Here is a 25381-nt window from a genome sequence, read left to right as displayed (position 1 = left end):
TTAAGGAATTTCCAGCCCTCGGAGTGGGAAGATCAGACTCTGCATTCAGATCTGAGTTTGAATTCATCTTCTTTAGTTTACTTGTCCTCTGACTTTGGTCAAGCTATATACCCTCTTTCACTTCCTGTTTTCTTATCTCTCAAAATAGGAGAATTACAGCCTGCTGCTAGATTGTTTGATCAGGTTAAGTAATTAGTGTCTATAAGATGCCACGTACAGTCACAAGCTCAGTGAGAAATGGGCTGTCACCTGTTCTTCTGCAACTCAGTGCTTGACAAGACATGTGGGAAAGCCAGTCCCTAATTTGTGTGTGATGCAAGTAGGAACAAAATTAATGTCTTGCCTTTCCCTAGCAGTATACTTACAGCTTTGCTTCATTTACTTCTTTCCTCCTTTCCTTTCCCCTTTCCCATCCTCCACCAAAAGATCCTGAGACTCTCTCAGAATAGTAGATTCAAATTACTTTAAAGGTTGGCTCATCCTCATGAAATGATAGTAACATAAAAAAAATCTGTGCACATCCCACAATACATTGTATTTGATTTACACACACACGTGTGCACACATACACACACACAATCAGGCTACCTTCCACTTGCAGAGGGATAAGGACCACTTTTTCTGAGTTTTCACTCACTGAGCTTGAGAACAATGTCTCTTACACAGACTTTCACCAGGCTTCGTGCATGGTGTTTTTAATTGAATTTCGGCTTTGTGGCCATAGATATAGTCTCCTAATAGAAGAGAGAAAGTGGAGACATAGACATTCCACTGAGATATTGGTGTCATCATATTTTAGTTGGAAAGGACTTAAGACAGCATAGAGTCGTAATATTATATGGGTGAGAATCCATGATGTTGTAACTTGGACAAGAACATGGACCTTCTGCCGTCTTGTCCACAAAGGTGAAGAGGCAACTGGGCAGGGGATGGTAGGGATCCTTCTTGCTTGAGTTCCATGTTCTTGCTAGTTTTCATTGCTCAGTTGCCTTTAGTTTATGTCCATGAGGCCTCTCATGGGAAGGTCACTCTGTCCTGATAGATTGAGTTTCTTATCAGCAAAAAGCTCTGGACCCACTCATATTTCCCAGAGTTTTCTGCTGACCTGCTGACACTTTATATAATTGAGACCTAAGAAACTACTGAATATAAAATCCTTATTGTTATTGTTTGCCCTCGAGTTCCATAGGAAGGGGTGCTGTCTCAGGCTGTCTAAAGCCAGATCTGAACAAAGATAGGGTGACAGGCTGTGCTGCTGGTCCTCCACAGTTGAAGGGGATTTCCAACTTAGCTTTATATTCAAGGCAGATGAGTTCAAATCTTGCCTTTACCAGTTATTATCTTTGTGAATTTGGGGAGAAACTGTACTTTTTTGTGTCCAAATTTGTTTATCTGTAAGTAAGTTCAGTATTTATTTTAAGGTTTCTGTTTTAGAATTGAATGAGCTAATACTCTCATTTATACCTAAAATAGTGATCTCATGGTTCTATGCTGGTGCCTTGGTAGTTGATTACTAAGGGACTCCGCAGTGAGATTGGGGGTGGGGGACCCTGGATAATAGAGCTTATATTCCAGGATATGCTTGTAAAAGACTGGATGTGCAGTGGATTTTTAGTAAATATCTACTCCTTTCCTAATCTGCATTGATTGTGTATATATCTTTATACTAATATATGAACAATTTTTATTGCAATTTAAATATCTTTGTAGTATTTACAATATCTAGTTATAAAAATACGTGAAATAAAAAGATTTGAATTTATTTTCTTTTCAATAAGCAAAACAAAATAAAATAGAAAAGAAAAAAGTTTTGAAGGAGTAGAAATAATTTTATTTCTGTGGAATCAATTCCTTGTAATAGGTTTTTTGTTCATGTTGTTAAAAAGCATATAAAATTGATAGGTGGTGAAATACTGGAAATGAGGAAACAGTGGAGACATACTACCTCTAAGGCAGTCAATTTGTTACCAAGTCCAAACTCGTTCTGCTTGCTGCATGACAGGCCGATTAATCGGGAGGTGAGATGTTGGAGTAAGGAAAAGAGACTTTATTTGTAAAGCTGGCAGACCCAGAAAATGGCATATTGTTATCCAGTAGAACTCTCTTCCCCAGGGCAGAATTCAGTCTCCTTTTATACTAAAAAGTGGCGGGGATGTGGCTGGTTGTTGCAAACTTCTTGCTGTATGAATTGTTTGTCCTTGAAATCCTTTGTTCCTGCAGCTGTCCATGTGGGTCAAATTATGGTGCCCCTGTAAAACCTCCAAAAAAAAAGAAAGGTTATTCACTATTTTACAACTTGCCATCTATACATAAGTGTAGAAGAGCAAATATCCTTAAAGATCAGAGCCCGGAGAATAGGCCCTCCTGGATATTTCAGGCTAAAGGCAACTTTCTTTTACAAAAGGTGCAGAGATAGCAAGTCTGAGCCTAGAAAACAAGGTACATGATTAAAGCCAAATGAACACATCTAACATGGAGTGAAATTTGTTCTTTCTATTACAATTTCTTTTTCTCCCTCATAAATAATTTTAGTAAGAAACATGAGCAATTTTTTTATTTTTGCTTCTTAATAAAGGACTACAACTACAATTTAGTGAGCAGGGATGCTGTGCGTGCCTTGGTGTCACAGCAAACTCTTGTTGGTGGTGGTCGACCCTGCAACATGCCTGATGCCCCGTGAGTGTTGGTGAGGGTCCCCCTAACCAGGGGCTCTATTCAGGAACCACCATATGCGCGTTGACCTCTGGCACCTCTTTTTCAGCTGCAGGAAATTTTTTCAGATTCTATGATAGAAAAATCACTCCAGCTAGGGATAATCAGGGAGTAAAGGAAGAGGAAAAGGGCTTGAAGTAGAGTAGAAGAGAAAGACAGAAGCTCAGGGAGCCTGGGGGCTTGGCAGCGCTGCCTCGGGAGAGAGAGGAGCAGAGGTGTGGATGGGACCGGCTACAGAACCAGCTCCTGCAGCTTTCCCTGCACCCAAGCCACACAGCTTTTAATAGGGCCCAGGACTCTCTCCTGGCTGGATGTCACCCTGGGCAGAACCTTGAGAATCGAAGGTAAGGGGTGGGCAGCACTCACCTAGGGGGTCACTGAGGACTTTGGTCAAGTCCACATTGACTTTTCCAGTCATGTGCCTTCACCTGTTCTTTATCTCAGGATCTGAGAAGCAGGAGCAAGGAACTCAGGGAGAGATGCAGGAAGATATCTGACTGTGTTAAGAGACGACAATCACAGTGACACTGGGAGCGAAGACACTTGCAGCAAAGTAAAATAACTTCACAACCATTGCATCAGAGCTGCATGTGTGAGAGAGCCTAAGCCTGTCTCAGAGTGCAGGGGACAAGCGGAATGGAATGGTAAAATTAACACTGACAATTGAAATTTTGTTAAATAGCCTGCTACTTTTAATTTTATCACTTCAATGTATGCAGGTGTATTTCTATGAGCATTTATAGGTTCACACAACCCCACCAGCCCCTCTTGCCCCCATGGGGGATGGGATTTCTCAAGCACAGTGCCCCTCCTGCTTGCTTGGGCCACGCTGCGGGTCCTCACCTGGGGCCGGACTGCTACAGTACACTGAGTCCCCGAGGCACGGCCTGGGATACATGACAGGAACAACTGTGCTCTTGGCTGAGGGCCTCCATTTCCCCCTGCAGTGTAAGAATGCCGGTGACTCAGTTAGAAGCATGCATCCAAGCCGTCCTTCCGTGTCATCACCATCTAGAAGCGGTGCCTGAATCTTCTGAATTTCTGCAGAATGTGGTTTACAATCACCTTGAACAAGTGAGTGTGTGTCCTCTTTCAAGTGGAGGAGTTACTGCCATTTTCCTGGAACTTACTCACCACTAGTCCATCTGATTTTTCTGTGCTAGGATTCAGTATGGCCTGCTAATAACTCTGCAGTCAGATCTAGAAACCCTGATGAAGAGGATTATTTATTTTCTTTCTTTATATGATAGTATTTTACTTTCAAATTTCTGAGTTTTCAGTTCTTGGAGGGATGTTTTGGGGGTTGGAGAAACAATTTTGCTCTTACCATCTTTGTGACCTGTTGCTATATGCGTCTCACCTGTCTTCTGTCACTTGTGAGGCGGTTCTATTTTTGACCCTGTCCGGGTTGTTCATATTTTAAAACATAAAATCTGTAAAAGTACAGTCCCTTTTACTCTGAAGACATTCCACAAATACTCCTTTAATCTGGGTATGGTTTTAAGAAGACACAATAATTGGAATATATACTTGCAGGTTGCCAGTGCAAAATCCCCAAATTAATAGTCGAGCTTAACATCTAAAATCTTTCTAATCTACCATGGATTTGTATGGATAAGTGAAGTAGTTTGCTAAGAACTCAATCCTCCCAAGCTGATGCTCTGCCAGATGGTGGAGCCGAGGGACGAGGGTGTGTCCTGCCCTTACTGAGCTGACAGTTTCATGGCAAGGACCTTCACCAGGTGAAGAAATTGAAGTTTCTTCTAAGAACAGTGGGTCTGAAATGAGTCCAAAAGCGTGGGAGAGACACAATCACATTTGTCTCAAGTAGGGGAGAGTGGCTGTGGGGCCACCTGGGAGACTCATGAGTCCAGGTGGGCAGTGTTGTTGGCTTCCAATTGAGCGGTGGGACGGTCAGTGGGTAAAAGCGAACAGATTGAAGGCATGTTTAGATGGTAAAGAGGAAAGGATCAATGCTGTCTGTGAAGGAAGGATGGAGTAAGGCCCAGGTTTCTGGGTGGATTAATGAGTTAAATAATGGTCCTGCTGTGTTCTGAGGAGGGAAAGCAGCAGAGGGAGTTCTGGGGGAAAACTGATGAGTTCAGCTGTGGGTAAAGTGAAAGGCTGTTAGATGTGTGGTCTGGGAGCTCTGGTGAGAGCCAGTAGTGAGTAGGGGGCGGGGAGAGAGACTTTCAAATCATTTTGTCTTGTGAAAATACATACAAGAATGAGTAATGACACAACCCCTGTATATTCTGGATTTAAAACCCAGTAACATTTTGCTATATTGACTGCAGGGGTTCTTAATTTTTTAATAGAAATAAAATAAATAGAAACAAAATAGTGGAGTTAATGAATATCTTAGAGTTGATGTGTGTCCTTGTATGTATTTTCATACCTCATCTGTTTATAAACATAATCTACAAAAAGTTAACTTGCTTAGCATTAGAGTTAAACAGAGGGACGTGACACACTCTGTTGGTGGTTCAAGGTGATTTCTTGGGCAAATTATGTAGCCTCTCTGTGCCTTAGTTGCATCTTCTGTGACTGCCCCCATGCCCCTCATCACAGCTGATTTCCTAGACTTGAAGTTGGGAGGGAGGCTGCTGAAGGGAGTAAGAGGTGGCAACTGCTAGGGTCACTGAAGAGAGAGACAAAAACAGATTAAAGCCGAGAAACTGAGTGCTAATACCCTCAAAGGAGAAAGAATCCCTTAGTTTTTTGAGCCACTTAGCCTAAGAGAACGAAAATCATGTGGATCCAAAGCTCTTGAGCATATGAGTATTGTGGGTGGGAGGGTTTCATCAGAAAAGGGTTGAGAAAAGGCCTTTTGGTTTCCTTTTACGTTTCCAGTAAGGATGAGGCGCAGAAGAAAAACCACCCGTTTCACAGTAGAAGGTGCTGTTTTGTGCGAAACTGTCCGAAGGTTGGAAACCATTCATCAGTGGTGCTGGCAAAAGAAGAGACTTCTGGATTGGGTGGGGCACTTGCTGTGACTTCCAGGTGACCTGCTGGCTGGGGGCTGTGAGGCGGGCAGTAGGTTTGCAGTGTGACCTGGGTATAATCCCTGGCATTGAGGCTGCTGATCTGACTAGCAGAGCTGGGCAGACACCGTCCTAACGGGGCTGCTCGGGATGAGGCCTGGGACACCTGCCATGCTGAGGGCGAGAGGAGAGCTCCCCTGAGGTTGTGTCCCTGTGAAGATTAGAAACGTCCTCCTGCAGGGGAGGAAGAGCCTCTGAGCAGCGGGCCGGATGCACAGGCAAGACCAGCCTGAGCACGGAGATTTCAGGAAGCCGGAATTCATACAGGCCCGAACAGCCTTGTTCCTGAGAAACTGGAGGGAAAAGATGCTGCAAATGCAGGCTAAGTTCAGACACTATTGTGTGTCATGAGTGATAGGAAAAGACTGTTCAGGCAGCCACGAGAGAACCCTGTGGTTGTCCCAGTTGGGCGTCACACAGGAGGGAGGAGCAGAGTTATATACTTTGCCACTTATTAGCTGTGTGACTTTGAGCAATATCACCCCACTTCTCTCTATATATATCTACATCTGTAAAGAGACACAGTGACAAGCTCGTGTCATCAGAATGCTTTGTTTAGCTCTGATCCCCTTTGTCCAGTCCTGTCAGTGCTGCCCTGCAAGGTTCTGCAGCGGCTGCTCTTGCCCTGTGATGGGAGGGCATAAAAGGGCATTGTAGCACCCGAGGGCAGAAAGGGGTTGCTTTAAAAGCAGACATGTAGCCTCCTGCAGCTGCAGACCTGCAGGCAGTTTGGTTCATGGTCGTGGAGAGGACTTTGGAGGCCTTAGCGTCGTCTTAAGACTTGTTTTCCCTTGGGGACCTGATTTGCCTTTGCAGATTAATGTTGAAGATTTGGGCTTCTGGCAAAGCTGTTTTCAGAGATGGGTATATACGTAAAATATCATATAAAATAAAATGATTTATTTAACGTGTGCGACTTTGCAGCTGTTGGGAAGAGCTGTGTTGGCCTGGTCTCCACGGTGGACACCAAGGGTCAGCAGAGCGTGCGGGAGGGAAGGCAGCCTGCAGTGCTTCTGCGGGGTGTTCTCCCCAGCAGGGCGCTCTGCTGAGTTGTCTCTTCTCTGAGTTTGGTTGGCAGAGGAGCAGACAGCAAAGTAATGAGTTCTGGAGGGATTGTATAATGACAGGAAGAAATAGGAACCTGGAGATTTTCTGGACTAAAACACGCTTTTGGTTCCTGATTCAGTGTGTTCCATTACAGAATTGATGAGTTGTGTCTATTCTGGAACGTCATTGAAATAAACGTTCAGCCTAAATGTTAAGGGCTTTGATTTATTTGGCTGGAGGACTCGAGCCAGGATGACAGCCTCTCAGATCACTCTGAGGGACTGCTCCCAAGAGGTAGTGGAGGAGCTAGGATAAATAGAATCTTTACAACAAAGATCAGGTAATTGGAACAATAAAATATTGCTTGTTATCTAAAGAAAACCAGATATCTCAAGTTCAAGTATTTAGTGGTTTTCTATGTATGGTGGGAAGCAAACATTTGGGTCATTGAATTCATTCCTTTGGCAAGCACCTGGCTATCTAGGGCCAGTATCCTGTCCTTTCTTGCACTGAGTCTGCTCAGAGGGCATCACTGTGAGTGGCTGAGAGGCCGGGCTGTAGGCATGAACTCACTGGGGGTTGGCAGCAGCCGCTGATGATTTGGATTCAGCATTCTTTATTTACTGACATGGTTGCAGTATTTTCATGCACATTGTAGTATTTTCATTCACAGTGTTCCCCCTTGGTCCTAAATTCGACCAATATTTTGAGAGAAATTTCATGACCAATTTTGTCCCACATTGCTAGGATGGCTCATTCCTAGTTCAGGTGAAGAATCTTCTGAGTTGCCATTCAAGGTGTTAGTTTTTTTTATCAGGCCCTGTTGATACTAAAAGTTCTCTGGATCACCTGTCTTACTACTCTATTATGATCCAGGAAGTGTTTAACCTTCTTTGCTCATTCCCATACCTAGAATCACACTATTATATTTATTTTATTCAGGGTTATAAATTTTATCTGTTTCTTCAAGATGTTTAGCCATCATCCATCTTGTGGGCCTAGTTACACATTGGGAAATGTAACAGACAACAATTTTATAAAATAGACAGGATATAAGTAATACAGCTAGTAACGTTAATAAAGTCACGAGTAAGAATTTAATAGTCGAGAAGTTGTATTTTTGGGTTAAAATTTTGCTTGTGTTTCTGAGTTTGATCCTATGAGAAAGTTCATATTTATGGTCAGGGTCAGAGCAGGTATTAATTGGCCAGTTGAAATCTCCCACCTTGTAAGATCAACAGTGGCCTAAACAGAACTATAATTTCTTTTTAGAATAATGTTTCTGAGGGCTACCTAGTTAGAGCCTTGGAGTAGGGAAACCCACCAAGGTAACACAGAAGTACTAGACATAGGTAATTTATCATAAACTTAACAATTGGAGTAGTTCATAATCAAAGGTTGGAGAAATTATCAAAGTAATTGGTATACAGTCCTGGTCCTGTGTCTTGGGTCAGCAGTCTAGCTCAGATGTCGTCTTCTTCTCATCCTGGTATGGAAGCTTTTTCTCCATTTGGGCATTGTTTTAAGGTGAGCAGCGCTCTATAAGCCAGTGCACTGCAGGGGCTGTTTCAGATAGGAAATGAATCCGAGACTCCGTTTCCTTCAGCTTTGGTGTGTATGGTCTAGTTAAGAGTATCTGAAAAAGGGTCTTTCCATTCAGGTTGGAGACAGTTCTTTAAGTCATGCCTGTTGCAGTATGTATAATCCCCTGGCTGCAGGTCATGGGGCATTGGAATTTTACCCAAGGATAGATTACTGAGCTTCAGAATCAAACCTAGAGTATTCTTTTCATAATTCAATTAAACTGTACAGCAGTGTGACATAACAGCAAGGAATGATCTGGGAAGTGTCTTAGTAAATATGGACCTCAATTAACAAAACTAGAATTTAATATCCACTAAAATATAATTTTTTTCTCTCTAAAGTTACCCTCAGTTTTCTCAAATATAGCCAAATCAAGATTAATTTCTTTACAAATTAAATCTGATTATTTGATCATATAGGCTTTTTAAATTGACTGTGTTGGAAGTTTTAATACGGAGTCTCAGGGTAGAATGTTAATAAGGTTTTCTAAGGCCAAGAAAGCCACGTCAAGGCTTTTCATGGATTTTTGCCTTACAGATTTAGGTAAATTCTTTTCTCTTTAAAATCCTTAAAATACCTTTATACTCCTATATCTCTTAGGAGATGATCTCCCTAATTTGTCTGATAGAGCCACTGGGGACCTAAGTATTTTTAGTCTTTTGAGGGATCAGATAGAGAGAAAAGATAACTGTTCCAAGTCTGTATACATAGTTATAATTTATCAAATTGCTGTGAACCATAACTAGCTTAAGGAGAAGAGATTCTTTATGTCTGGGAAACAGGTTAAAAGGCAGTAGTATTTCAAACAATATCAAAAATTATAACCATATTCAGCTGGTTAATCAGTCCCATGTAGCTAATTCTTTTAATGAGAGTTTTCATTAGAACTTTAAAATGTCTTACCCAGTTTAGTTCAGTGCTGTAGTTTGAAATTTATTAGAAATCAGTAAATCTCCTTGAAGAGAAAGCATTTTGCAAAACCATCAGAAGAAAACAATTAACTGTCTATAAATGACAAAAGATTTAAAAGCATGGTTAAACACCGTTACACTATAATCAATAAAGAAACCTGTTCACTATACCCATAATTATCACTGGTAACATTTCAGATATACCAGAATTTTAGGGAGTCCATATAATTTCTACAATACCTATATTAATAATATTTCTCATTCAATATAACCTTAGAAGTTTTATGATTCATTTGACAATTCCATGTTATTTAAAATGCCAAATGAAACTTTATAGTTAAAAATCTCTCTTTGGGATGTTTCAGGGGCCTTCTGTAGCATCCCAAACTTAACTGGAGATTAAAAGAATTTTAATTAATTAAATTAATTTTTATTTAATTAATTAGAATTTTATATTTGGGGAGCTTTTTGAAAGATTTCAGAACACTTGATCAGATAAACATATAGATCACTGTAATGTAGTACTAATTCATTAACAAGAAAATATGTCAAATGTAAAGGCAGAACAGATCAGCTAAGTGGTATAAGAAGTTTTACAATCTGTTACTGAAGGTGGATTAATATTTTAAGAAAATTTTTTCCTCTTAACAGAGAGAAAACCAAATCTAATCTTGTTCCAGCTAACTTCTAAGATTCATTTACGTTGCCCAATTTGATTCTAAACTTAGCCAATTCTGACCACGTACAAAACTTTCCTCAGGGTTCCTTTTCCACAAGCCTTCCACAGCTTTCTATACTTATATTAGTGTGTCCCTTATTTTGTCTTCCATTCAGAGGTAACCAGCTTCAGGAGAAAGTCACTATTTTTCATTAACAAAGTATTATTCCATTCTTACATCTTCCTTTACGCATTTATATTACTTTCCTAGGATACTGAGATCATTCCCTTACTAATAGAGACTATTTCTGTGTGACACCAACCATTTATTAATATTTCTAAACACCTTTAGTTTCACTGTAAGAGGAAGTTAAATGTTAAGTAATTCATATTTCAATCTTATTTTATCTGAAAATTGCATAGATATTTAATAAAATCTTGTCATTTAACTTAATTTAGCACAACTCTAGAATTTAAAGATATCAAACATTTAGAGATTATTTTAAGCATACATTTTAAAAATATATTTTAAATATTTACCCAAAGCTCTCATCTCATTTGCATTTAATTTACTTAAAATTTTACCACAGCACATTACTGTTATTTTTTTTTTGACAAATCTGCAACAGATATAACAGGATCTTATTTGACTTTCATTAAACCTAGGTACAGTAAAGGTATTATAGTTAAGATGGATGATTTTAAAGATGTCTACATTTATTAGAACATACTTAAACTAAACAATATCAAATATTACCTTAATATTGAATATTTTCCAATTCACATGACACTGAAAGTCAATTTGTTAAGTTTTTATTTTAAAAATACTTAATTTTTAAGCTCTTATATTTTTACATCAATTAAGCAGAGCTCTTTGACTTCGAAATTTTTTTTTTTTAGCAGTAGAAATATCTCACTTCTATAATCTGTATGCAGGCTTATAAACAGACAAAAGCTAGAGATCTCATAGCTTCACTTTAAAACTTACTTATATTTATAATAATAGTTGGAGTAAGCTGAATTTGCTTGCTCAAATCACTAAGGCTTACTATTTATGAAACAGATAATTAAGATTTCCTCACAAAGTCTGAAGGACCCGTCAGAGTTCTGAGTTCTAAAATGCCAAAAATTTCATGGCCTCAAGTTTTATTTCGTTGAGCTAATTAGGCTCAGTCCTAGGTCACTGTTTGTTGTATTTATATTTCTGATCTGCAAGACAAAGACACTCTCTTCCAGGTCCCCAGATAAATGCTCTGTCACCCAGACCCAATTTTATCTCCTTAATTGGCATTTTTGTATCAGTGAGAAGAGCTGTAAACAAAGAATTCCATGTTTTAAAACTAAGGTTTTCTTTATTTTGTCTTCCAAAGCTTGCATAAGACATTTATTAAGGTCTCTTTTCCTTGAGTTATAAGTTAAACCCAGGGTAAACCTATATTTTTTTTTTAGCTACTCAAATTACTTTTTAGATTTACGTTATATTGGACGTCTCAAGTAACTATATTGGTTTCCTTTAATTTGTTCAATTAATATTTTCAGAGGGATAGACATGTGCCCAGCCTTATAATACCAAGAAGGGGAAGCGTTTTTCCACTGAAACATATCTATCCCACAACATAAGCAAAAGGTTTATATAAAGACCATCTAAATATACCAATTTCACAAACTTTTATCTCAATTTTATTAAATCTTATACCTTTAATTTTTATATTTATTAAGTTTAATCAATAATTCTTATTTCTAGAAGGAGTGACAGAAACCTTTTTTTTGTGGGTGTACATTGTATATAATTTTATAGAAGTCTCTAGGATGCCCAAGTTTCAGCCAAAGAGCTTAGGCCCTTCTCGATTTTTAATTTCATTAATTGGTCTGTTGTCCCAATCCTTGATCAAGTATTTCAGTCTACATATAAATATATTTTAAACTGTGGTAAATAAAACGGACTTGTTTGAACTTTAATGTTGGGGGGGAGTAGGTGAACTCTTTGGCCCTTTTTTTTTAACTTTACGTAGTGTAGTATCAAAACCCTGTATGTAAATCCAAAAATGTCCATTTTATTGATCTCATTCAAAATAACCATATAAAAATATTTATCCTTTTGGGATAAGCCACTTATCTGTTTTTTTGACATTTTTACAATCCTTTTTCCAGTTATTCAACCTAATTAACATTAATTATACTAAGTTTTTATTAGCATCTCTAGAAACATTTATCAGAAAGGAAAAACAAAAATGTAGCTTTTCAAACCAGTTATATTTTTATATCTGAGTTCTTAGGTTAACCATTAGATATATTTTTCTGCATTTAAACTTTATTTTAATAGGTACCAATAAAACAGCCGTTTATAATGAGATCTCTTTAAACTTTCACCAATTAAAAAGTTTTTCCAAATTAAAAAATCCATCATATGGCCATCAATTTATATATATATAAATAAATATATATATATATATATATATATATATATATATATATATATATAGTGATTTTAAACCAATAAGATGAAGAGGCCCTTCCACATGAGAGTCGGGGTGTTGCCTAAATAAAATTCAAAGGTTTACTCTCCAAAAGCTTAAAGCCTTCGTGGTCCAGGCTGATGCAACAAAGTTTAAGATGGCAAAATATCTGAAAATTGGTACAATCAAAGAATTGCTTAGAATCCCAATTTATTTGCGTGGCCACCGTATGTACACAATACTTGAACTTTTGTATGGCAGAGTCCAAGGTTTCCTTTAAAAACTAAACTAAACATATATATACTTACATGCACACACTTAAAACATCCAGAGAAAGATAAAACGTTTACATTTCAAGGACACAGGAAGAGAAATCCAAGTTCCCACTAAAGGGGATTTTGTTTTTATAAGTTCAGAATGCCAAAAAATGTTTTTATCAGGCCTGGTTATTTCCAGAGTGAGTTTTTTTTTTTTCTTATTCCCGATTAATGTTGTAAGTTTTGTATGTACATAAATCTGGCTGGGGTTTTACTTGGAGACTGGCAATCTGTCATTTCTTTTTCTTTTCTTTTCTGTTCTTTATTTTTTTTTTGAAAGTTCTATTCCCCATTGTAAGGTCGGGTTCTCAGAATAAATTTGCTAGTAAGATTTCCCACAGGGACAACTCTGTGGCATGAAGTCTTTGTGTCTACCACTCCTGGAAGATTCCCTGTCACCCGAGAATGCTGTTACCAGCCAGGAGGATGGTCCAAAATTTGGAGTTGAAAGTTTCCTCATAAGAGTTTTACTTTTATCCTGAAAAATTCAATGGAGGTAACCAAATTGAGGAAAACATTAGACCAGCCTCTTACCTAACCACTCAGTCCTGAACCCAGTGTCTTTCAACTTGGACCCACTCGGGATGTCTCCACTGGGTGGGTAATTCACCTCAGTTTCTTTCAACTGGAGGGCCACGTACCTGGATACACCGCCAGATAAAACTTAGGATCATCAACCAATATGTGAGATCTGAGAACCAGGAGAGACTCAGCCAAATTCATCTGGACCCCCCGAGGAGGCGGATGAGCACAAAGGGCCACTGCTGGTACCAAGGCTCTGGTTACTTGGAGAGTTCAGGTGGAGAGAAATCTGCTGTGGTGCTTCATGGTGTCCAAAACTGTTGACTGAAATAAACGTGCAGCCTAAAAGTTAAGAGTTATGTTTCATTTGGCGGGAGGACTCGAGCCAGGATGACCGTCTCTCAGAACTCTCTGAGGGACTGCTCCCAAGAGGTTGAGGAAGAGCTAGGATATATAGGAGCTTTACAACAAAGACCAGGTTGTTGGAACAATAAAAGATTACTTGTTATCTAAAGAAAGCCAGGTATCTCAAGTTCAAGAATTTAGTGATTTTGTATGAATGGGAGGAAGCAAATATTAGGACTCACTGAATTCATTTTTTAGACAAGCACCTAGCTATCTCGGGCCAGTAGCCCGTCCTTTCTTATTCTGAGTCTGCTCAGAGGGCACCATTGTGAGTTGCTGCAGTGGCTGGGCTGCAAGCCTGTCCTCGCCGGGGAGTGGCGGAAGCCTTTAATGACTTGGTATCAGTATTCTTTGTTTACTGACATGGTTGCAGTATTCTCATTCACATTGTAGTATTTTCGTTCACAGACCGAATATGGATAATCTGCAAACTTGGAAAGCAACCGAGATGGAATTAATGCAGATACCTTCTGCTTTAATAAGCCGTGTGCAAACATAAACACGGAGGAAGCATACACTTGGATTTGGAGGTGTAGGAAAGGGATCCTGCACATTGCAGGAGAACGCAATGCAGAATTCCTTAAGTCCAACTTTCTTTACTGTAGTGGTTTCTGAGAACAGTTTATGGTAATTAAACAACATTGACAAACGGTGGCACACATTGCTTTTAAGAGATGGCCGGCTGCAAACTTTTATATTGGACAGGTGGAATTCATAGGCAAGTGGTCAGGTGGATGGGAGAGAGATGGAGCCAAGGCCTGGGCCCAGATTCCGGTTTAAATTGCCATTTCTTCACCATAGGGCCTTGGAATAGAATGCATACTCTCAACCTGTTGGTGAATCTGTGAAATGGGCATGATAATATTCATTTCTTCCTGGGATTGTTGTAAGATCTAAAGAGTATTATAGCACACATGAAGCATTTAACACCCTGGCACTTAGCAGTGTTCACTGTGTGGGGCTGCCCCGCTTAGCGTGCGTCAGAGCCGTAAAGGCAGCATTTGTCTGTTGAGGATGCACTTGTAGCCCCTTGGCTAGGTTGTGAATCTGTTGATTTCCTTTAATACTTGTAACTCTGTGTGACATGGGCAGTTATTTTCATGGACAGATGAGGAATCTCAGGGTAAAGAAGACTGTGTAATTTGCCCAAGGTCAGACCATAATTTTGGGTGCAGGGGCCTCAGTTCAGCATGGGCCCCTGGGCCTTCTGCTCTCTCCGTTCAGCACCAGAGCCAGATATGGAGTTGGCTGTTTCCCTGCCCAGAATATCCGGCAGGACCCAAGACACACCTGGCCCTGTGCTGCTTGAGCAAAAACTCCGGAGGAGAGGGAGTTACAAAAGGGATAAACATAAAAACAGACGACAGCAAACTGTGATCAGCTCTGAGAAGGAAAGGAACACGTCTCGCCGTGCAGAGCTGGGAGCTTTCCCGTCTGGGCTGCTCTGGGGGTGTTCATCTCAGCTAAACAAGTTCTGCTGTTGCAGCAAGGCAGGAAGGCAGGGCGCATGTGGGCAGGTAGACAGGGCCTCATTGATCGTACTCATTCCCCATTAAGCGGCAGCTTTCACGGGCACTTACCTAGTAAACATTGGCCATAATCTTCACGCAATTTGCTTGGTAGTTTTATTGACCCCAGCTTTGAGATGAGGTCATTGAAGCTGGGGAGTTTGTTGCATGCCCGTGATTACCTTGCAAATACCCCCACTGGTCTTTCAACCTAGACTGGTGTGGCTGTCATGCCCCATCCCTGTGAATGGCATCGTGTAGCTTCTCCCAAGTGGCCCAAATGACTGACATTGATATGCTTAATTCGTAGGAAATGGTATGTGGCAATAAGAGAAAAAGATAGTAAGAAATTGTTTGGAAAACAAGAAAAAAACCTATTCTTCCCCAGCTGGGGGAGCGTAACCTGTATCACCCACCCTAATCACTGCCTGTCACCTCCTCCCTGAGGATTCTGTGTTCAGAAGCCACTCTGAGCCTTGGGAGAACATTTTTCCTCATGACACTTTTGACTAGGACCCGCGACATCTCTGTCCCTGGTTAACACTCTCTTCAAAGCCGTTTAAATTTTTTGCAGGTTCCTCCACTCTGATGTAAGAATACCCTGTATAACTTCTTGATGCAGCTCCTTAATGAAGATCTTGTGATGGAAACCTAGCCAAAACTGGGATGTATGCACATAGTGACTGCAACTTCAGCACATTGTGAGTTCATAATCAGAGGGGTGGGTGACTCAGGAAAGGCTTTTTTAAGGTAACAAGGGGAAAGTGAAAGGACGCTTGCTGTGTGAGAAAGAAACATCTCGGTCACAGCCAGCAAGACACCTGTGTTCATGATGGGGTGTGGCGAGTGCAGAGTTCTCACAAAGAAAGAAGTGATGTGATGGGAGGGAGGACAGTTGGGTAATTTATTGGGGAGGAAAAAAGTGGGCTGAACATTTCCTGGTTGAACAAGAGGATTGTGACATGACGTGCTTGTATTTTGGAGAGAAGGGTTTTGTGGGGACAGGCCTAGGAGTACGCTGTATGGCTGGGGAGTCAGCACAACAGAGAAACACAGAGAACCGGGCAGACCCCAAGGCCCAAGCTGGGGGAGAGGCTGCCCGCAAATTGGAACCCTGGAAGCTGGTTCTGTCCCTTAGCTGGGGCCTCAGACGTCACTTCACAGCCCAGTCCTGTTGATACAAGAATAAAAAACGTTGGGCATGAGAAGGGCTGTGTCCCAGGCTTTCGTTGAGCCCCTGGGATGTGCCCCACCAGATTTTGTTCTTTGACTTCATGCAGTAAAGAATTCAAGAGCAAGCCAGTGTTGAGTAAAGGTATATATATTCAGACAGATACATTGAAATGCAAGAGAAACGTCACGAGGTGTGGGGGTTTCATGCACAGATTAGAAGTAGGTACACACCCCACAGACAGAAGGTCTGTCTTCTCCAAAGAGGGACAGAGAGTGGTGACCGCGAGGTGGCGCTGTGTTGCTTGTTTTCTTGGGCTTGGTGGTTTCATATGCTAATAAGTAGAAGGACCAGCCTTAGGGCAAGGGGCTAGGATTCCCAGGGAGTTGGCCATTTCCCACCCTTTGACCTTTTGTGGCTATCATTGGGACTGCCATGGTGCCTGGGGCATGTTATTCACCAGGTTACTATTACAATGGATGTTTACTGAAGCTCAAGATCTGCTAGAAGTTAAATCTCTTCATCCTGAGCCTCAAGGCCTATTGGGGGTTGAATCCTTCACCATTTTGATGTCAATTGCTGCGGCCTTCCTTGAATGGCTGTGCTCTTCCCCCTTCCATCCTGTATCACTGTGATGACACAAAGACAGCAAAGGCCGGGCCCTAACCGTGCTCCTGCATTTAACGGCAGGAGGTGTGGTGTGGGCTTATGATGACTCTGAGTGGTGAGAAGGATGTTTCAGATTTTCCCACGTGAGACATGGCGACTTACCAGCAGCCTCCCCAGATTTATCTCACGGGCATTATCGCTTGTGTTGTTATGGAAACAAAAGGCCAGCCAAGAAATAAGAATCACACAGAGGGTTGGAGTACTGAGATTTATTACGCTGGCGGGCTCAGAGGGGTTTCTTTTCCAAAGCTCTGAGCACCTCCAAGACGTGCACATGAGGTTTTATAGGGTTAATTACAAGTATGGGGCTAATACCCAATAAGGCTCAAACAACAAAAAGCAAGGAATCAGTACACTGAAGCTTATCAATTTGGAACAGATCACGTTACTGACAACTGTTGACCTTGGATTTTCGGGTTAGCTTATTAGCCCAGTAAACTGACACTAAACTTCAGATTTACCAGGTAGCCCAGCAAAACTTAGATCAGGAAACCGACACTTATCACACTTTGATTTGTGACTTAGCTTGTTAGGCCAGCTGTGGTTTTCCTTCAGTGTCACTTATCTTTTGAATTTTTCTTTTTTTCTTTTTTTTAATATTTAATCCAAATTTAATATCAGGGTTCTTTGGGAAAGAAATTTCTCTTTTTCTTTTCTTTGGTGATCTTTTAGGGGGGCAGTTAATTAGATGTATTTACCTGTTAGTGGAAGCCCTGGGGCTTCAACCCAGGACCCCGTGCACGCTAAGCACACGCTCTACCACCCGCCCCATCATCTTTTCTTTTTGGTTTCGCTGCCAAGAATCCTACAGCTGAATTTCTAGTCAGCCTTAACCCCTTCCCTGACTTCATGGAATCCATTTTTATGAGTTTACTTCCCCCTGGTTTCATTTAAGTATTGAATCTCCATTTTCTCTTCACTCTCCGTTTTGCCTTTTGTTGTTATGGTTGTTAAGCTGTGTTTAACAGAATTGTTTAAATTCTCTTTTAGCAAGAGGCTGAATGTAAATAAATATGTAAGCAAACAGCACAATTAAATGCTTTTATACATTCTGAGCTGTTTAGTAGTAACTTAAAAACCGAATTGAATATTAAAGTGATAGCATTTTAAAAATATTTTTTAATTTTTCATAAAAATATAGCTGATTTAAAATATGATATTAGTTTCAGGTGTACAATAGATGCTCCATTTATAGTTACTGTAAAACATTGTCTGTATTCCCTGTGTTGTAAGATACATCCCTCTAGCGTGTTTACATTACATGTTGCAGTTTGTATAAGAAAGTTGGGTAACGCAGAGTCTGGAACATGGCTGTGTATGACTCAGGTTCACGCTCACCCTGCCTGTCAGAGCTAAGGCCTTCACTCCTTTCTGCAGGGGAGCGAGTGGAGGCAGCTCTCATCAGCGCTGTCACCACCCTCTGAGTGGCAGTGACAGCAGTGACTGTGTGTGGACGTGCAAATTGTTTTTCCAAGAGCTTTATATGCGTTTCTGCATTTAATAATTAAAGCCCTCCTGTGAGGAAGCGTTTTAAGTTTTTAATGCATAATACATTTTATTTTGATATTGATAGATTTCAAACCTCTGGAAAATTTACAGGAGTAGTACAATAAACGCTTAGATACAGTTCACTTTAAAGGGCACTATTTGGCTTTCTGTGTCTGGCTTATTTTAGCATAAAGTTTCAAGATTCATCCATAATTGTAGCCTGAATCAGTACTTTATTTTTTTTGCTTGATAATATCCTTTTCCTTTGTTTTCGTTTTTGGTCTATTTAAAAATATTTTCATTGAAGTCTTGTTAGTTTATAATTTTGTGTTAGTTTCTTGTGTACAGCACAACACTTCAGCTAAATAGGAACCTACCTGTATTCATTTTCATCCTCTTTTTAAACATAAGTTACTATAAGATATTAAATATATTCTCCTGTGCTATACAGTATAAACTTGCTGTTTATTCTTTACATACTCAGTATCTGCAAATCTTGAACTCCCAGTTTATTCCTTCCCACACCCTCTCCCCACTGGTAACCATAGTTTGGTTTCTATGTCTCTGTGTCTGTTTCTGTTCTGTAGATAAGTTTATTTTTTTGTTTCTTTCTATTTTTTTTTTTTAGAGTCCACATGTGAGCAATCTCATATGGTATTTTCCTTTCTCTTTCTGGCTTACTTCACTTAGAATGACATTCTCCAGGTCCATTGATGTTGCTGCCAATGTCATTATTTTATTATTATTTTATGGCTGAATAGTAGTCTATTGGACAAATATGCTACAACCTCTTTATCCAGTCATCTCTCAGTGGACATTTCGGTTGCTTCCATGTCTTGATATTGTAAATAGTACTGCTGTGTACATTGGGGTGTAGGTGTCTTTTTCAATTAGGGTTCCTTCTGGATATATGCCCAGGAGTGGGATTGCTGGGTCATCTGGGAGGTCAATTTTATGTCTTTAGAGGAACATCTATACACTTTTCCACAATGGCTCCACCAAACTGTATCCCCACCACAGTGTAGGTGTGTTCCCAATTCTCTGCAGACTTTCCAGTATTTATTGTCAGTGAACTTCTGAATGATGGCTATTCTGACTGGTGAGAGGTGATACTTGATTGCAGTTTTGATTTGCATTTCTCTGATAATGATAATGAATATTTTTTTATGTGGCTACTGGCCATTTGTACGTCTTCATTGGAGAAATGTTTCTTTAGGACTTCTGCCAATTTTTGAATTGAATTGTTTGTTTTTCTTTCTTATTAAGTGTAAAAGCTGTTTACATATTCTGGGAATTAAGCCCCTAGCAGTTTCATTTATTGTAAATATTTTCTCCCATTCCATAGGTTGGTTGTCTTTTTGTTTTGCTTACTGTTTCCATAGCTGTGCAAAAGCTTGTAAGTTTAATTAGATCCCTCTTGTATATTTTTGGTTGTTTTTCTATTGCTTGAGTAGACTGCTCTAGGAAAACATTGCTGAGATGTATGTCAGATGTTTTGCCTATGGTTGCTTCTAAGAGGTTTATAGTGTCTTGTCTACATGTTTAAGTCTTTAACACATTTTGTATTCATTTTTGTATATTCTGTGAGGGAGTAGTCTAACTTCAATGATTTACATGCAGCTGTTAAGTTTTCCCTACACCATTTGCTGAAGAGGCTGTCTTTACTCCATTGTATGTTCTCACCTCCTTTGTCAAAGTTTCAATGACCAAAAGTTTGTGGGCCTATTCTTGGTAATTTTGTTTATCCGTTCATTGATGGATGGATATTGTTAGTAACTTTTGGCTACTCTGAATGATACTGCTATGAATATTGATGTGAAATTTTTTATGAGAATATGTTTTCATTCTGTTGGCTGTACATTTGCCCCGCCATATCTGTAGTTTCCACTACATGAATCCAGATGGTTGATTGTAAAGGGACTCGAACATCCTTGGATTATGGTATCCAGGGTGTGGGGTTCCTGAAACCAACCCCCCAAGGATATTGAGAGATGACTCTATATGTAGGAGTGGAATTGCTGAGACATATAACTCTAAGCTTTTGAGGAAATACCAGACTTCTCCAAAGAAGCTGCAACATTGTTCCTTTCCCCTGGCCGCATATGAGGTTTCTCTGCCTCCTGAACGACATTTGTTATTGTCCATGTTTTGGTTATAACCATCCTAGTGGGTGTAAAATGAGATCTCATTTTGTTTTTGACTTCCCTAGTGATGCTGAGCATCTTTTCATATGATTATTGGCCATTTGTATATCTATTTAAATTCGTGGTAAATTTAAAAATTGGGTGTATTTTTTTGTATTGTTCAGTTGTAAGCATTTGTTATATATCCTGGATACTACTCTCTTATTAGATACATGCTTTGCAAAATTTTTCTTCTATTCTGCACATTGTCCTTTAACTATATTTTTTTAAACATTAAAACAATTTCTTTACAAGGGAGGTAGTTTGATGTAAGATTTATTTTATTTTTTTGCAAAGCACGCACTCTCTGACTTGAGATACCCTTTTCCCCTGTCATTTGACTTTCTTGATGATGTCCTTTGTAAGAAAAAGGTTTTAGTTTTGATGAAGTCCAGTTTATCTGCTTTTTCCTTCTATCACTTGTGCTCTTGGTTTTGTATCTAGGAAACCAAAGCCTATCCTAGGCCCACAAAGATTTATACTGTGTCTTCTTTTAGAAAGTTTATAGGTTTAATTTTTACATTTCTGTCTGTGATCTATTTTCAATTAATTTTATTTGTTATATAAAATATGGGTGTTCAGATTCCAGATTGATTCTTTTGCCTGCAGATACCCAGCTGTCCCTGAACCATTAGTTGAATAGACTATTCTTTCAATGGAGTGTTTTTGGCCCCCTAGTGGAAAAGTGTCTGTAAATGTAAGTTTTTCCCCGTGGGTTTTTATTGTGTCTCTTAGACTTATTTATCCAAACTTATGCCAGTATCATACTGACTTAGTACTATAGCATTTTAGTACACTTTAAAGTGAGTCCTCCAACTTTACTCTTCTTTTTCAAGGTTGTTTTTGCTGTCCTGGGCCCCTTGCACGTCCATGTGAATTTTGGGATCAGTTTTTCAATTTTGCATAGAAGTCAGCTGGAATTTTGATAGGGATTCCACTGAATATATAGTTCACTTTGAGGATTCTTAACATTTTTAATAATATTGTCAATCATTCCATGAAAATGGGATGTCTTCCATATATGTAGATCTTTTAAAATTTATTCTGGTGATACTTCAAAAAGTTCAATGTACAAATCTTGTAAATTTTTGTTAAATGTATCTCTCACTTTATTTTTAATGCTGTTGTAAATGGAAAGGCTGAATTTCTTATGGGTGGGACTATGTATCAATCTTCTTATTTGTAGAATTCCTTCACAACAAATACCCTTGGTATATATTTGCTACATAAATCTATCCACAACTATTCCCCGCCCCGTGTTATAAGAAACCAAGACCCAAGGTAAGCTACTTGAAAACACCTATGTGGAAGTGAGAAATGAGACCCTTGGGTGGGTCTTTGTGCAGATGATACTGAGAGCTTATTCTGAATGGCTTCTTCTTAATTACTTTTAAACAACCCTTTCAGTGTATTTAGTCAGATACATTAAGATTATGCCCTTTTGATGTGCGGAGTAGCTAAGACTATAATTTTCAAATAAATTCTAGTGAGAGTGTTGTACTTGAAACCTAATTTGCATCAATCTTTGAAGATTTATGTTTCAGGAGCTTTGACTAAAGAACAACTGTCTTTATTCTATAATGAGAACTAAATGCTCAAGCAACATGTAAGAGTTTGAGCAAACTGCCCCCGCCCCGTAGTGCTGGGTGGCTGCAGCTGTAACTGGAGTCAGCACTTACCTCTCCCAGTATGCTTGTGCTGATCTGCTCAAAGTGGTTCGTCCAACAGTTTGTCAGTAGTCTGTTGGACAAAGTCATAAAACATTGATTGAAGGTTGCTAGAATGCAATATATTCTTATTAATATTAAGTAAGCACATATTGAATGCTTACTGTATGATGGAATTGTCCCTCAGCCTCACATGAATATTATTTCTCTTGAAACCTCACATATTTCCTTGTTATTCTCACTTTACAGATAAGGAGACTGAGAATTAGGTCTTCTCTCTTTGGGGGGAGCTCATTATTAATGATGGGCAGTTGTAAGGAAAAAGATATTGATTCATCATGAGAAAACATTTTTGTGAGAGTCAGCAATGAAGAAGATGAACACTGAAGAAGGTGATCATTGTTCAAGTGAGACAAGCCCTGGGTTGTGCGGAGTCAGCATCCCTGTCCTAGACACGGCACGTGTAGAGCTGCGTGGTGGGTGAGGCGGCGCGGCCGTGCAGGGAAAGCGGATGCTGGGGCCTTAGGCTGTGCTCAGGCCTGGTTGGGCTTTCTCCTAAGGGGAGTGAACCATCATTGACAGATTTTAAGTAGGAGAGTGGGGTGCTCTCATAGTTCATATTTGTCTTCTAGAATGTTTGGAAACATTTAGAAGGCTTGGCAGGAGATGATGTGATGAGTCAGAGTAGGGTGGCTGCGAGGTGTAGCAGTGTCCAATTTTCAAGTGGTTTTCAGGCCCAGGCTTGTGGCTTAGTAGCCGTGTCAGTTTGAATGATGCACGCAAGGAAGTGAAACAATTTATCTAATCAATTGAAGCAGTGATGTACCCAATTCCCAGGACTATTGTGGAGATCCAGTGAGATACACTGTGCAGTGTGCAGCGTGGTCTCCAGCAGAGAGTCAGTGCTGAGTGAGTGCCAGTGAGTATCTGGTAGGTCAGTTGAGGGTAGTGGGACTCGGTGTCTGAGGATATCTGGTCCCTGAAGGAGGGGTCCATTCACATCTGTGAGTGATGGGCCTGAGTTGGGAGACGCAGGGAGACCTTACCCTCCGACCAGGGGCCCTGGTAAGGACGGCTATGGGAGGAACACCGTGAAGTCAGCTCTTTGCATGTGGAGTTGGAGCTGCCTTTGAGACAACTAACTGCAGTGTCACGAGCTTAAAGAGGAGATCTGGGCCCAGGTTGTGCATTTTCCTAAAATCTCAACTCCTAAGGACGCCGAAGTATTGATCACTGAACGTGAAGTCATACTTTAAAGGACAAACGAATAGTAGTATTATCTCTGTCATCAAAGCTCACGTCTATTTATTCATCACTCACTTTGCTAATTGGGTACTTACAGAGCTCACTTCACCGTCCTCCCGTGGGCTCAGGCTCCACAGAAAAGAGCTGGTGAGACTCCCTCTTTTCTAGAATAAGACACATTTAGCTTGTAGACTTCTGTACCTCGCCAGACTTAGGAAATTAGTTTGTTGGTTTAATTGTATTTTCTGTTGGCCATGTCCTGACAGGAGAGAAATTTTACCTCATGGTCATGTTTCAATTAGCTGTTACTGAGAATTGCTGATCTGATACATAGTGTATGTATTATATTAACTTTGTAGAGTAGTTATCATTTTTCTGTCTTTGCCCGTTAATTTGTTTGCCCCTTCAGTGTTCTATTCTTTTTGGGGCCTTATTTTTTTTTTAATTAAAAAATGTCTGTTAGCAGTTAAAAAAAAAAAGCAAAGAAAAAATGCACATGAGAACTAAATTTAGAAAATGTCTAGTGTGTTTTCTGTCTCGGCAATGGAGGGTTCTAGAAACTCCTGAAAACCTTCATTACACAAGTTCCTTAAAACGCTGATTGAGAAATAAAACCTTCCTTCCTCATCTTTCAAGCTGCACAACTCATTGTCAAGAAAGTGAGGGAAAATTCTCAGAAGCCAAGACAAACGAGAAAGCAGGGTTTCTGAGAGATACGTGAGCGTTAGAAGCCGTGGTGTGCTGGTTGGCTCCTGAACTGATTTTCAGTTGCCTTGACAGGAGGGAAGCAGGTGAGCCCCAGACCTCTCACACTAGGAGTTGGATGGGTGATCATAAAATGGGCCAAGCCCATCCTGAGAATCTTGCTTTACTAAAGGGTGATATAGGAAAAAAAAATTCCTCAAGACAAGAAAGTAAGAAAAGTCAATTTTGGTGGAAGAGGGGAAAAATAACAAATCCAAATTAAGGATATAGTTTAAAGCTGTTCTGGCATGAGAGTGACCACAAACTCCTTGCAGAAAACCACAGCTACTCCTTGATTGATAAGTTGTGTTTTGAATGAATCAGTGAACAGCTATTCCGAAAAAGGCCTCCAGAGTCTTGTGGATCAAGATACTGGACAGCAAACACCTCTCTTCCAAGGTCTCATTCAAATAACCAGAAAGGTTTTAAAGGAAACTAACAATAATCTGAGTTGTATTTATTGACATTACTATATGCTAAGAATTCAGAGGTGACTATGGAGTTGTCTCCTCTTTTATGGACCTTATTTTCCCTTTGGGGAGAAAAATGACATAGTTGGGTATCTTGGTGAAGGGAGGTGTTAGTCTGTTGCAATTAGCCAGGAGAGGAGATTAAGAAAACAGTGAAGGGTGGGTGAACTTTTTAGCTGAGGACAGTCTTGTTCACTTGGCTTTTAATTGCAGGCTCAATGAGCTGTCACTGGAGGGAATAGATCTTACGGAAGATGGACATAGCTCAAGCCTCTTTGGAATGGACAAGTGAACCTGGAAAAAGACAGTCAAATCTGTGCAGACATTAAAGTTCACTTGAACGTGCTCCATCCCTGAGCCAAAGATAGGACAAATATGCAGCAATTCTTGAGGACAGAAGAGTGGTTTTTAAGGTTCTCCAAGAATGAATCCCATGGAACCGAGATGGCCACTTGTCAAACTGAGACTTTGTTCTTTGGACGGTGTACCCAGCAAGGGTATTGGCCTTTTATATGTTTCCATTTGTCTTTAATACATGTCTGTTGATGAGGGCATGGGCACAAATGTTTGACACCTTGTC

At 40.0% G+C, this 25381-nt stretch overlaps 1 protein-coding gene across 1 annotated transcript in view; it reads left to right on the top strand.

Annotated features, from left to right (window-relative positions):
- Nucleotides 1-25381, top strand: part of LOC140694797 (uncharacterized) — a 135311-nt gene that overhangs the window by 94635 nt on the left and 15295 nt on the right. The window contains exon 12 of the mRNA XM_072957859.1: nt 15739-15865. The gene's annotated coding sequence lies outside the window, so the exon portion shown is untranslated. The remainder of the gene's footprint in view (nt 1-15738; nt 15866-25381) is intronic.

The sequence above is a fragment of the Vicugna pacos genome, unplaced genomic scaffold (genome assembly GCF_048564905.1).
Source record: "Vicugna pacos unplaced genomic scaffold, VicPac4 scaffold_104, whole genome shotgun sequence".
Lineage (NCBI taxonomy): Eukaryota > Metazoa > Chordata > Mammalia > Artiodactyla > Camelidae > Vicugna > Vicugna pacos.
Note: the sequence above shows the minus strand (reverse complement) of the source record. Positions and strands in the feature narration are given on the sequence as shown.